Source organism: Pongo pygmaeus, chromosome 9, assembly GCF_028885625.2.
Source record: "Pongo pygmaeus isolate AG05252 chromosome 9, NHGRI_mPonPyg2-v2.0_pri, whole genome shotgun sequence".
Taxonomy (NCBI): domain Eukaryota; kingdom Metazoa; phylum Chordata; class Mammalia; order Primates; family Hominidae; genus Pongo; species Pongo pygmaeus.
In genome coordinates this window covers 34,452,684-34,464,524 of record NC_072382.2, presented here as the reverse complement: position 1 = coordinate 34,464,524, position 11,841 = coordinate 34,452,684, and positions in this window count along the sequence as shown.

Below are 11,841 nucleotides of genomic sequence, written 5' to 3'. Positions count from 1 at the left end.
GGGCAAAGGACATGAACAGACACTTTTCAAAAGAAGACATACATGTGGCCAACAAGCATATTTAAAAAAAAAAAAACTGAACATTAGAGAAATGCAAATCAAAACCACAATGAGATACCATCTTGCACAGTCAGAATGGCTATTATTAAAAAGTCAAAAAATAACAGATGCTGGTGAGGTTGCAAAGAAAAGGGAACACTTATACACTGTTGGTGAAATGCAAATTAGATCAACCATTGTGGAAAACAGTATGGCGATTCCTCAAAGAACTAAAAACAGAACTACTATTTGACCCAGCAATCCCATTACTGGGTATATACACCCAGAGGAATATAAATCATTCTAACACAAAGACACATGCACATGAATGTTCACTGCAGCACTATTCACAAAAGTAAAGACATGGAATCAACCTAAATGCCCATCAATGATAGACTGGATGAAGAAAATGTGGTACATATACACCATGGAATACTATGCAGCCATGAAAAAGAACAAGATCATGTCTTTTGCAGGAACATGGATGGAGCTGGAGGTTATTATCCTTAGCACACTAATGCAGGAAGAGAAAACCAAATCCCACATGTTCTCACTTATAAGTGGAAGCTAAATAACTCATGAACACAAAGAAGGGAACAACAGACACTAGGGTTTACTTGAGGGTAGAGAGTGGGAGGAGGGAGAGAAGCAGAAAAAATAACTATTGTGTACTAGGCTTAATACCTGGGTGATGAAATAATCTATACAACAAACCCCCATGACACAAGTGTACCTACATAACAAGCCTTCACATGTACCTCTGAACCTAAAAGTAAAAAAAAGAGTAAAAAATAAAATAAAGTGAAAATAAAATAAAATAATGTGAGTAGAAATAAAGAACTACTTGTGATAAAATAATCCATCAATTTATGGCTCAAAATTAAAGTTTGTTTTAATATAATTTTAATGTAAGCTATGTCTCAAGATAAACTAACTGAAATTCCTTTTTTTTTTTTTTTTTTTTCAGACGGAGTTTCACTCTTGTTGCCCAGGCTGGAGTGCAATGGTGCATTCTCGGCTCACTGCAACCTCCGCCTTCCCGGTTCAAGCAATTCTCCTGCCTCAGCCTCTGGAGTAGCTGGGATTACAGGCGCAAGCCACCACACCCGGCTAATTTTTGTATTTTTAGTAGAGACAGCGTTTCACCATGTTGGCCAGGCTGGTCTCAAACTCCTGACCTCAGGTGATCCGCCTGCCCTGGCCTCTCAAAGTGCTGGGATTACAGGTGTGAGCCACTGCGCCCGGCCTGAAATTCTTTTAAAAAATAATAATTAAGGCCAGGCACAGTGGCTTATGCCTGTAATCCCAGCACTTTGGGAGGCTAAGGCAGGCAGATCATGAGGTCAGGAGTTCAAGACCAGCCTGACCAACATGGTGAAACCCCATCTCTACTAAAAATACAAAAATTAGCCAGGCATCATGGTGCGCACCTGTAATCCCAGCTACTCGGGAGGCTGAGGCAGGAGAATTGCTTGAACCTGGGAGGTAGAGGTTGCAGTGAGCTGAGATTGCCCCACTGCACTCCAGCCTGGGCAACAGAGCGAGACTCCATCTCAAAAAATAAAAATAAAATAAAATTTAAAAATAATAATTAGACCGGGCACGGTGGCTCATGCCTGTAATCCCAGCACTTTGGGAGGCTGAGGCAGGTGGATCACCTGAGGACAAGAGTTCAAGACCAGCCTGGCCAACATGGTGAAACCCCGTCTTTACCAAAAATAAAAAAACTTCCTAGGTGTGGTAGTGCCTGCCTGTAATCCCAGCTACTCAGGAAGCTGAGACAGGAGAATCGCTTGAACCCGGGAGGCGGAGGTTGCATTGAGCCAAGATCGCACCACTGCACTCCAGCCTGGGTGACGAAGCGAGACTCCATCTCAAAATAATAATAATAATAATAATTAAAAACTAATAAACACATAGAAACCAAAACAAATGTAACACTCCCAAACTCATTCCTGAAAAGGGGCACTGGACAAATGTCATTAAGAGTCTTATCTTACACCAAATGATACACAAGCAACCCGTGCTAGGTCCAAATGACACAGAAGCTCAAACAGCATAGACAGAGGATTCCCTGTGTGCCCTGGTTTGACTTACCCAGTCTTGGGGCCCATCAACTCCCTTGGATACCACTTCTTGCACCACCAGAGTGCTGATTCCATGAAGGGGACAGAAGACAGGGTCCCCAAGACAAAAGATTTCTCAGTTGCTGCTAGGACACCCCTGGAATCCCAGCCACAGGGGCAGCTAGCCATGAGCAGCAACTAGCACTCATAAGCGGTTGCTGCTCTGCCTGATAACATGAACAGGTAAGCCCTGGTGCACTGCTGCAGCCAATTGCTCCATCCATGGAAACCAGGCAGGCTAGACCACCAGAGGGCACACAGCCCCACGTTGCGTGCCAAATTTTGTAACTGAACCTATGTTTGGCTGCTTGCTGCTCAAAAACCAGACACAAGAAATGAGGGCTGGTGGGAGGAAAAGTCAGATTTATTTGGAAAGCCAGCAAAACCAAGAAGATGGTGAATTCATGTTTAAGAAATCATTGTCTACTCAAGGTTGTGAAGATTATTTTTTTTCTGAGATGGAGTCTCGCTCTGTCGCCCAGGCTGGATTATTTTTTTTCTGAGATGGAGTCTCGCTCTGTCGCCCAGGCTGGAGTGCCGTGGCGCCATCTCGGCTCACTGCAACCTTCACCTACTGGGTTCAAGCCTCCCGAGTAGCTGGGACTACAGGCACATGCTGCCACCCCTGGCTAATTTTTTTTTTTTTTTTTTTTTGTATTTTAGTAGAGATGGGGTTTCACTGTGTTGCCCAGGCTGGTCGCGAACTCCTGAGCCCAGGCAATCTGCCCACCTCAGCCTCCCAAAGTGCTGGGATTACAGGCGTTGAGACACCGCACCCAGCCAGAAGATTTCTTTTTAATGTTTTCTTCTAGTCACTTTATAAATTCAGCTTTTACATGTAAGTCTAATTTTTATGTTTATCAGGTAAGAGCTGAAGTTCATTTTCTTCCATGCAACTATGCAGTTGTTTTAGCAACACATCTTTAAAAGGCTGTCCTTTCTCCAATGAATTATCTGTGGTACCTTTGCTGAAAATCAATTGATCACACATATGGAGTTCTGTTTTACTGATCATTGTTTATCCTTATATCAATATCATATTATCTTGATGACTGTAGCCTTGTCATAAGTCTTCAAAAGAAGTAGTCTACATTCTCATACTTTGTTCTTTCCCAAAAAATTTTTGGCTATTTAATACATTTAACATTGCATACATTTTGGAATTAGCTAGTCAATTTCTAAATCAAAAGATGGCTGAAAATTTGACTAGAATTGCATTTAATTTATAGAAAAACTTACATGTATTAAACAATCCATAGTTTTTTTTGTTTTTGTTTTTGTTTTTTAGACAAAGTCTCGCTCTGTTGCCCAGTCTGGAGTGCAGCGGCGCGATCTCAGCTCACTACAACATCTGCCTCCCAGGTTCAAGTGATTCTCCTGCCTCAGCCTCCTGAGCAGCTGGAATTACAAGTGCATGCCACCATGCCCAGATAATTTTTGTACTTTTTGTAGAGACAGGGTTTCACCATGTTGGCCAGGCTGGTCTCGAACTCCTAACCTCAAATGATCTGCCTGCCTCAGCCTCCCAAAATCCTGGGATTACAGGTGTGATCCACTGTGCCCAGCCCATAGTATGTTTTCTCATGTATTAAGATCTTTTAAATTTATCTCAGCAATGTTTATAGGTTTTGGTATATAGGTGTTACATCTGTTTTGTTAAATTCAACCTTAAGTACTTAATGTCTTTTTATACTGTTCTAGATGACATCTTTAAAATTTAATTTTCCAACTTTCTTTCCAAGAGAATTCCAATTATGTTTTCAAGAGAATTGAAAACGTATGTTCACATAAAAAAACTGTTTATAGCAGCATTATGCATAATAACCAAAAAGTGGAAACACCCAAATGTTCATCAACTTATGAGTGAATAAACAAAAAGTAGTATATACATACAAGGGGATATTATTCAGTTATAAAAAGGAATGAAGTACTGACACATGCTACAACATTGGTGAACCTTGAAAGCATTTCAGTAAGTGAAAGAAGCCAGACACAAAAGCCCACATATATTGGGTGATTCCATTTATATGAAATGTCGGAATAAGCAAATCCATAAAAATGGAAAGTAGATTAGTCATTGACAGGAACTGTGGGGAATGGGAAATGATGAGCAAATGCCAATAGATAACAGGTTTCTTTTCAGGGTGATGTAAATGCTGTAGAATTAGATACTGGTGATGGTTACACGATTTTATGTACCTATTAAAAACCACTGGACGGGTGCAATGGTTCATGCCTATAATCCCAGCACTTTGGGAGGCTGAGATGGGTGGATCACGAGGTCAGGAGTTCGAGACCAGCCTGGCCAATGTGGTGAAACCCCATCTCTACTAAAAGTACAAAAAAACTAGCCCGGCGTGATGGGGTGTGCCTGTAGTCCCAGCTACTCGGGAGGCTAAGGCAGGAGAATCGCTTGAACCCAGGAGGCGGAGGTTGCAGTGAGCCGTGATTGTGCCACTGCACTCCATCCTGGGCAATAGAGGGACACTCCATCTCAAAAACAAAAAACAAAAAATACTGTATTATATACTTTTAAATGGTAAGTTTTATGGTACACGAATTATACCTCGATTTTAAAAAAATTTATTTTCCTATTGTTTATTGTTAGTATATAAAAATATAATTAATATTTGGTTATTGACCTTGTATCCTACGATCTTGCTAAATTCAACTTTTAGTGCTATGGTTTGCATGTGTTCCCCCAAAAGCATGTATTGAAAACTTAATCCCCAATGCAGGAGTGTTGGCAGGTAAGGCCTAATGACAGGCAATTAGGCCTTGAGAGCTCCACCCTCATGAATAGATTAGTGATGTTATTGTGGAAGTGAGTTCATTATTGTAGAAGTGAGTTCATTGTAAAATTCTCTTTCTTGCCCTCTTACCTTCTGCCATGAGATCACACAGAAAGAAGTCCCTTGCCAGCCTCTCAGTCTTGGACTTCCCAGCCACCAGAACCATGAGCCAAATAAATCTCTGTTCTTGGGCATCCTGTTACAGTAGCACAAAAAAGCAAAAATAGAAAATTGGTACCCAATTTTCTTCTATTGAAAATTGGAGAAGTGGGGTATTGTTATAACAAATACCTGAAAATGTGGAAGTGACTTTGGAAGTGGGTAATCGGTAGAGGCTGAAGAATTTGGAGGAGAAGCCTAGAAAAAAAAACCCGTACAGAGCATTAAGGCTCAGAAGAAGAGATAGCTGTTAGGAAAGTCTGAAATTTCTTAGAGACTACTTAAATGGTCGTGACCAGAATGTCGGTGGAAATGTGGACAGTGAAGACTATTCTGATGAGTCTCAGATGAAAATGAGGAGCAAGGTATTGGAAACTGGAAAATGGGTCATCCTTGTTATAAAGTGGCACACAAGTTAGCTGAATTGTGTCCATGCTCAAGGGCTTTATGGAAGACAGAACTTAAGAACCATGAACTAGGACATCTGGCTGAAGTAAAATCTAAGAAGCAAAGCATTATGAAGCTGCGTAGCTTCTCTTAACTATATGTGGTAAATTTAGAGTGGACACACATGATTTAAAGATGGTATTTATCGTTTAAAAGGGAAGCAGAATAGAAAGACTTGGAAAATGTCCAGCCTGGCCATGTAAAGAGTGAAAAGGCATGTTTAGGAGAGCAAACCAAGGGTGTGGTGAAGCAACTGTTTACTAAAGGGATTAGTAGGGATGGAGGGGAGTCAGATGCTATTCATCAAGACAATGGGAGAATGAGGCTGCCCCTCCCATCACAGGAAAGAGCAGGGTACTGAGGGTGAGCTTTCCAGAGAAGCACCAGCAGATAATCAGCATTTACTACCTGCATTCCCTCAAGTCTCTGCTCCCTGCATTCCAGCACAGCGCTCCTTGGCCACCCCAGCCCTGGCTCAAGTGTGGCCAGGTGCAGCATGTGATGCTGCTCCAGAGGGCACAAACTCTAAATCTTGGCAGTGTTCACATGTGTGCCAACTCTGCAGATGCCAAGAGGGTGCAAGCTATGGGCCATGGCAGCCCTCACCTAGATTTCAAGGAATATCTCGGACAGCCTGGGGGCCCAGGCAGAAATGTGGTGCAGGGTCAGAGCCACAGCAGAGAGTATCCTGGACGCATCACAGAGTCCCCATTAGGACAATGCATAGTGGAACATGTTTGATTTCACAGGCTCAAGGCTGGAAGAAGTATGCCTCAGAATGAATTGTGCCATAAGTCTCTCCCATATCTAATATAGATGAGACTCTGGACTTTGGACTTTTGAACTGGTGCAGGAATGAGTTAAGACTTGGTGTTGGTCGGGCGCGGTGGCTCACACCTGTAATCCCAGCACTTTGGGAGGCTGAGGCGGGTGGATCACGAGGTCAGGAGATCGAGACCATCCTGGCTAACATGGTGAAACCCCGTCTCTACTAAAAAATACAAAAAATTAGCCGGGCGTGGTGGCGGGCACCTGTAATCCCAGCTACTCGGGAGGCTGAGGCAGGAGAATGGCATGAACCCGGGAGACAAAGCTTGCAGTGAGCCGAGACCGCGCCACTGTACTCTAGCCTGGGCAACAGAGTGAGACTCCGTCTCAAAAAAAAAAAAAAAAAGACTTGGTGTTATTAGGATAAAATTAAATTAATATATTTTTGCATGTGAGAAGGATGTGAATCTGGGGGGCCAAGGATAGAATACTATGTTTTTAATGTATTCTCCAAAAAGCATATGTTGGAAACTTAATCCTCAATGTAACGTTATTGAGAAGTGGAGCCTAATGAGAGGTGATTAAGCCATGAGGCTCTAACCCTATGAATGGATTAAGGCCATCATCGCAGGAGCAAGTTCATTATTTCAGAATGGGTTTGTTATAAAATGGCAGGTTCAAGTTTGAACCCCTTCTCTCTCTCTCTCTCCTTTCTCTCTCTTTTTTGTCTTTTTGCCTTCTGCCCTGAGATGATGCAGTAAGAAGGCCTTCACAAGATGCCAGCCCCTCAATCTTGGACTTCCCAGTCTCCAGAACCATGACTCAATAAATTTCTGTTTATTTTAAACTACTCAGCCTTAGATATTTTGTTATAGCAGCACAAAATGAACTAAGACAATCAGTTATACTTTTCAAATTTAGATTCCTTCAGATTTTTATGACATTCACAAATAAAAAGTGTTTTACTTTTTAATTTTTGTCCTATATGTACTTTATTTATTTTTCTCACCTTATTGCTCTGGCTAGATCTCCAGTACAATGTTGAACAGAATGGTAAGACAGAGAGTGATTGATAGCTAATATAAATATTGATATTTAGGGAATGTTAATAACGGATATAAGGGAGTTCTTTGTACTATTCTTTAACCTTCTTTATGTCAAAATAAATAGTTAAAAAGAAAAAAACGATAAGAAACTATGTGCCACACACTGTTCTAAGCATATTTTAAGTTATTTAATTCTTTCAACATCCCTCTGAGGCAGATATTTTTACCCACTTTTACAAAGGAGGAAACTGAGGCACAGGAAGGTTAAGTAGCTTTACCAGGATCACACAATTTGTAGTTAGCAGAAGCAATATTTGAATCAAGGCAGCCTGGCTTCCGAGTCTTTGCCCTTATCCACTACGCTATTCTGTCTATCCAGAGAGTATAACTTTAGTTTTTGTTTAGTTTATGAGGACATTCACGGGAACTTTCATAATCTCAACCCCTCTAACTTAATTTTTCCCATTAGGTTAAGTTCTTCAACTAGAATTTCTCTTGGCCTCAGGTTTTGTTTGTTTGTTTATTCATTTGTCTAGGAACTTAAATGACTAGCTGGAGAAGAACCACAGAACTTTAGTGACTTTGATAAATAAGTGTCTGAAAACGTGGCAGAGTGTTGTCACTCTAAATAAGATGGCACAGAAGGTGAAGATGCTCGGGTCAAGAGGATGTCTGGTGTAGGGCTTGAGGCAAAGGGACTTTGTGTAACAATAGCACTGTCTAGCACTAACTGTAGAGAAAAAAGGGACCAATTATGGTTTGTTTGTTTGTTTGTTTGTTTTTTGAGATAGGGTCTTACTTTGTTGCCCAGGATGGAGTGCAGTGGAGTGATCTCGGCTCACTGCAACCTCTGCCTCTTGGGCTTATGTGATCCTCCCGCCTCAGCCTCCCAAGTAGCTGGGCTACAGGCAAATGCCACCAGGTCTGGCTAACTTTTATACTTATTTGGGGTATTTTTTGCAGAGATGGGGTTTCGCCATGTCACTCACGCTGTTCTCAAACTCCTGGACTCGAGCGATCTGCCAGCTTCAGCCTCTCAAAGTGCTGGGATTACAGGCATGAGCCACTATGCCTGGTCCCCAATTATGATTCTAAGCTTATCAAAACCATAATAAATGACACAAATATGGCTGTTGCAACCTTATTTTCTTTTTTTTTTTTTTTTTGAGACGGAGTCTCACTCTGTTGCCCAGGCTGGAGTGCAGTGGCACAATCTCAGCTCACTGCAACCTCTGCCTCCCGGGTTCAAGCAATTCTCTGCCTCAGCCTCCCGAGTACCTGGGACTACAGGTACGCACCACCATTCCCAGCTAATTTTTGTATTTTTAGTAGAGATGGGGTTTCACCATGTTGGCCAGGCTGGTCTTGAACTCCTGACCTCGTGATCCACCTGCCTCGGCCTCCCAAAGTGCTGGGATTACAGGCGTGAGCCACCATGCCCAGCTGCAACCTTATTTTCAATAATATAATTTCAAAGGTATTCATGCACTTGGTGCTGGCACATATGCATTCAAAATAGTACTCTGATATACTGTGGATGGTAGGGAAACTGATAACAATCTTTCTGGAGAATAATCTGACAATGGACATCAAAGACATCAAGGAGCATTGAGCATCTGGGCTTGGTGGCTCACACCTAGAATCCCCCCACTTTTGGAGGCCGAGGTGGAAGGATGGTGACCCCAGGTGTTCAAGACCAGCCTGGGTGACAGAGCGAGATCCTGACTCTAAAAAAGAGGGGGGAGCATTCATGTTCCATGACACAGAAAGTCTCCTTCTAGGACTGTACCCTAAAGAAATCAAACGAATTAGATGTACGCAGAAAGTTGCTCTTGCTCATTGCAGTATTGTTCATAAAGCAAAAAACTGGAAACAACTTAAATACCCAACAACAGCTGAAGGATTAAATTATGGCATGTAAATATAATAGATTGAAATATAGTTATCAGAATTTTTTTGAAATGAGAAACCTTACGGATAAAAATTGTAGCACCAAGAATCACCCTCCTATTTCCTGCATATCAGCAACTCTCATTTCTTTTCTTTTGTTTTTTTGAGATGGAGTTTCGCTCTTGTTGCCCAGGCTGGAGTGCAATGGCGCAATCTCAGCTCACCGCAACAGCTGCCTCCCAGCTTCAAGTGATTCTCTTGCCTCAGCCTCCCGAGTAGCTGAAATTAGAGGCATGCGCCACCACGCCTGGCTAATTTTTTTTTTTTTTTTTTTTTTTTTTTTTGAGACGGAGTCTCGCTCTGTTGCCTAGGCTGGAGTGCAATGTCGCAATCTCGGCTCACTGCAGCCTCCGCCTCAGTCTCCCGAGTAGCTGGGACTACAGGCATGTGCCGCCACCACGCCCGGCTAACTTTTTGTATTTTTAGTAGAGTTGTGGTTTCTCCATGTTGGTTAGGCTGGTCTCGAACTCCCGACCTCAGGTGATCCACCTGCCTCAGCCTCCCAAAGTGCTGGGATTACAGGCGTAAACCACCACGCCTGGCCTAGCAACTCTCATTTCTGTGTCCTCCTTTGCTCTCCCGCTGGGCTGTAGCTGCTTGTCTAGCGCAATAGTTTTCACACTGTTTGCCTAGGGGCTTCAGAGTTCTATCAGATGCCTTGGGAGCTGTGGGTGAGGAGCAAGAGAGAGGACCCATACGCCTCAGGATTCCACTTGTATCACTTTTTTATACTGAAGTAGCATGTAAGCTTTTGTTTAGAAGGATTGCAATGTTTAAAAAAAAAAAGATGGTCCTGGTGCAGTGACTCACACCTGTAATCCTAGCACTTTGGGAGGCCAAGTTAGGAGGATCACTTGAGCCTGGGAGTTTGAGACGAGCCTGGGTAACACAGGGAGGCTCTGTCTCTACAAAAATAAAAAAATTAGCTGGGCATGGTGGCACATGCTTGTGGTCCAAGCTACTTGGGAGGCTGAGGTGGAAAGATTGCTTGGGCCCAGGAGGTTGAGGCTGTAGTGAAGTGTGAGGGCACCACTGCACTCCAGACTGGGTGACAGAGCGAGACCCTGTCTCAAAAAAGGAAAGAATAAAAAAGACCAAGTTCACTTATTTCACCCTCTATATTGATAACTTCTTTAATATTGTCCTAGTTCTGACCTCTTGAATATTTTTTAGGATGTAGCTTTTAGCACTTTCAGCAACATTACTTTACCTTGTCCCTTTATTTAACTCACAGCTGACAGAAGACCCAATAAGTAATTAGACTTGAGGGCAAGCCCCTTACGAAAGGACATCCCTAAAAAGTTAAAATACAAAAACTAAAATTATATATCAAACAGTAATGCAAGCAATGTTTCCCCAAAAGCAGAACCCAAGACAAGGATTTAGGTGCAGGTAGCTTATTTGGAAGGAAGTAAGGATGACAGAACAGGGAGAGAGACAGCGAAAATGGACAAGCCAGGGGTACATTATTAAAGTTGCTGTAGGCAACAAGGGCTCACTTCTATGAGCGTCCCAGAGGTGTAGGTTGCCTCCTAAAGAAGGGTGCAGAATGCCTCCTAGAAGAGCCCACCTGGGAGCTGGGAGACTGCAGCAGTTACCCACTGACTTCCATTCTCTATTAATTGAGGATTTCTTTTGCTTTGTGGGGTGTGTTGGGAAGGAGATGCACTCCAGAGAGCTCAGTTGTGTTTAAAAAAAAAAAAAAAAAAAAAAAGCAGCAGGCTGGGTACCCTGGCTCACACCTATAATCCCAGCATATTAGAGGCTCTCTTGAGGCCAGAAGTCTGAGACCAGCTTGGGCAACAAAATGGGAGCCATCTTTACCAAATAATTAATTAATTAACCTAGTGCAGGGTGGCATGCACCTATAGTCCCACTTACTCTGGAAACTGAGGTGGGAGGATTGAGGTTGCAGTGAGCTGTGATTGTGCCACTGCACTCCAGCCTGGTGACAAAGCAAGACACTGTTTCTTTTCTTTCCTTCCTTCCTTCTTTCTTTCTTTTTTTTTTTTTTTTTTTTTATGAAGTCTCACTCTCTTGCCCAGGCTGGAGTGCTATGGCACAGACTTGGCTGCAACCTCCACCTCCTGGGTTCAAGTGATTCTCCTACCTCAGCCTCTCAAGTAGCTGGGACTTACAGGCATGCGCCACCATGCCCGGCTAATTTTTGTGGTTTTAGTAGAGATGGGGTTTCACCATGTTGGCCAGGCTGGTCTTGAACTCCCGACCTCAGGTGATCCACCCACCTCAGCCTCCCAAAGTGCTGGGATTGCAGGCGTGAGCCACTGCACCCGGCCGACACCCTCCCTCCCTCTTTCTTTTTTTTTTTTTTTTTTTTTGAGATGGAATCTCGCTCTGTTGCCCAGGCTGGAGTGCAGTGGTGTGCAGTCTCTTCTCACTGCAACCTCTACCTCCTGGGTTCAAGCGATTCTCCTACCACAGCCTCCCAAGTAGCTGGGATTACAGGCATGTGCCATGACACCTGGCTAATTTTTGTATTTTTTTAATTGTAAT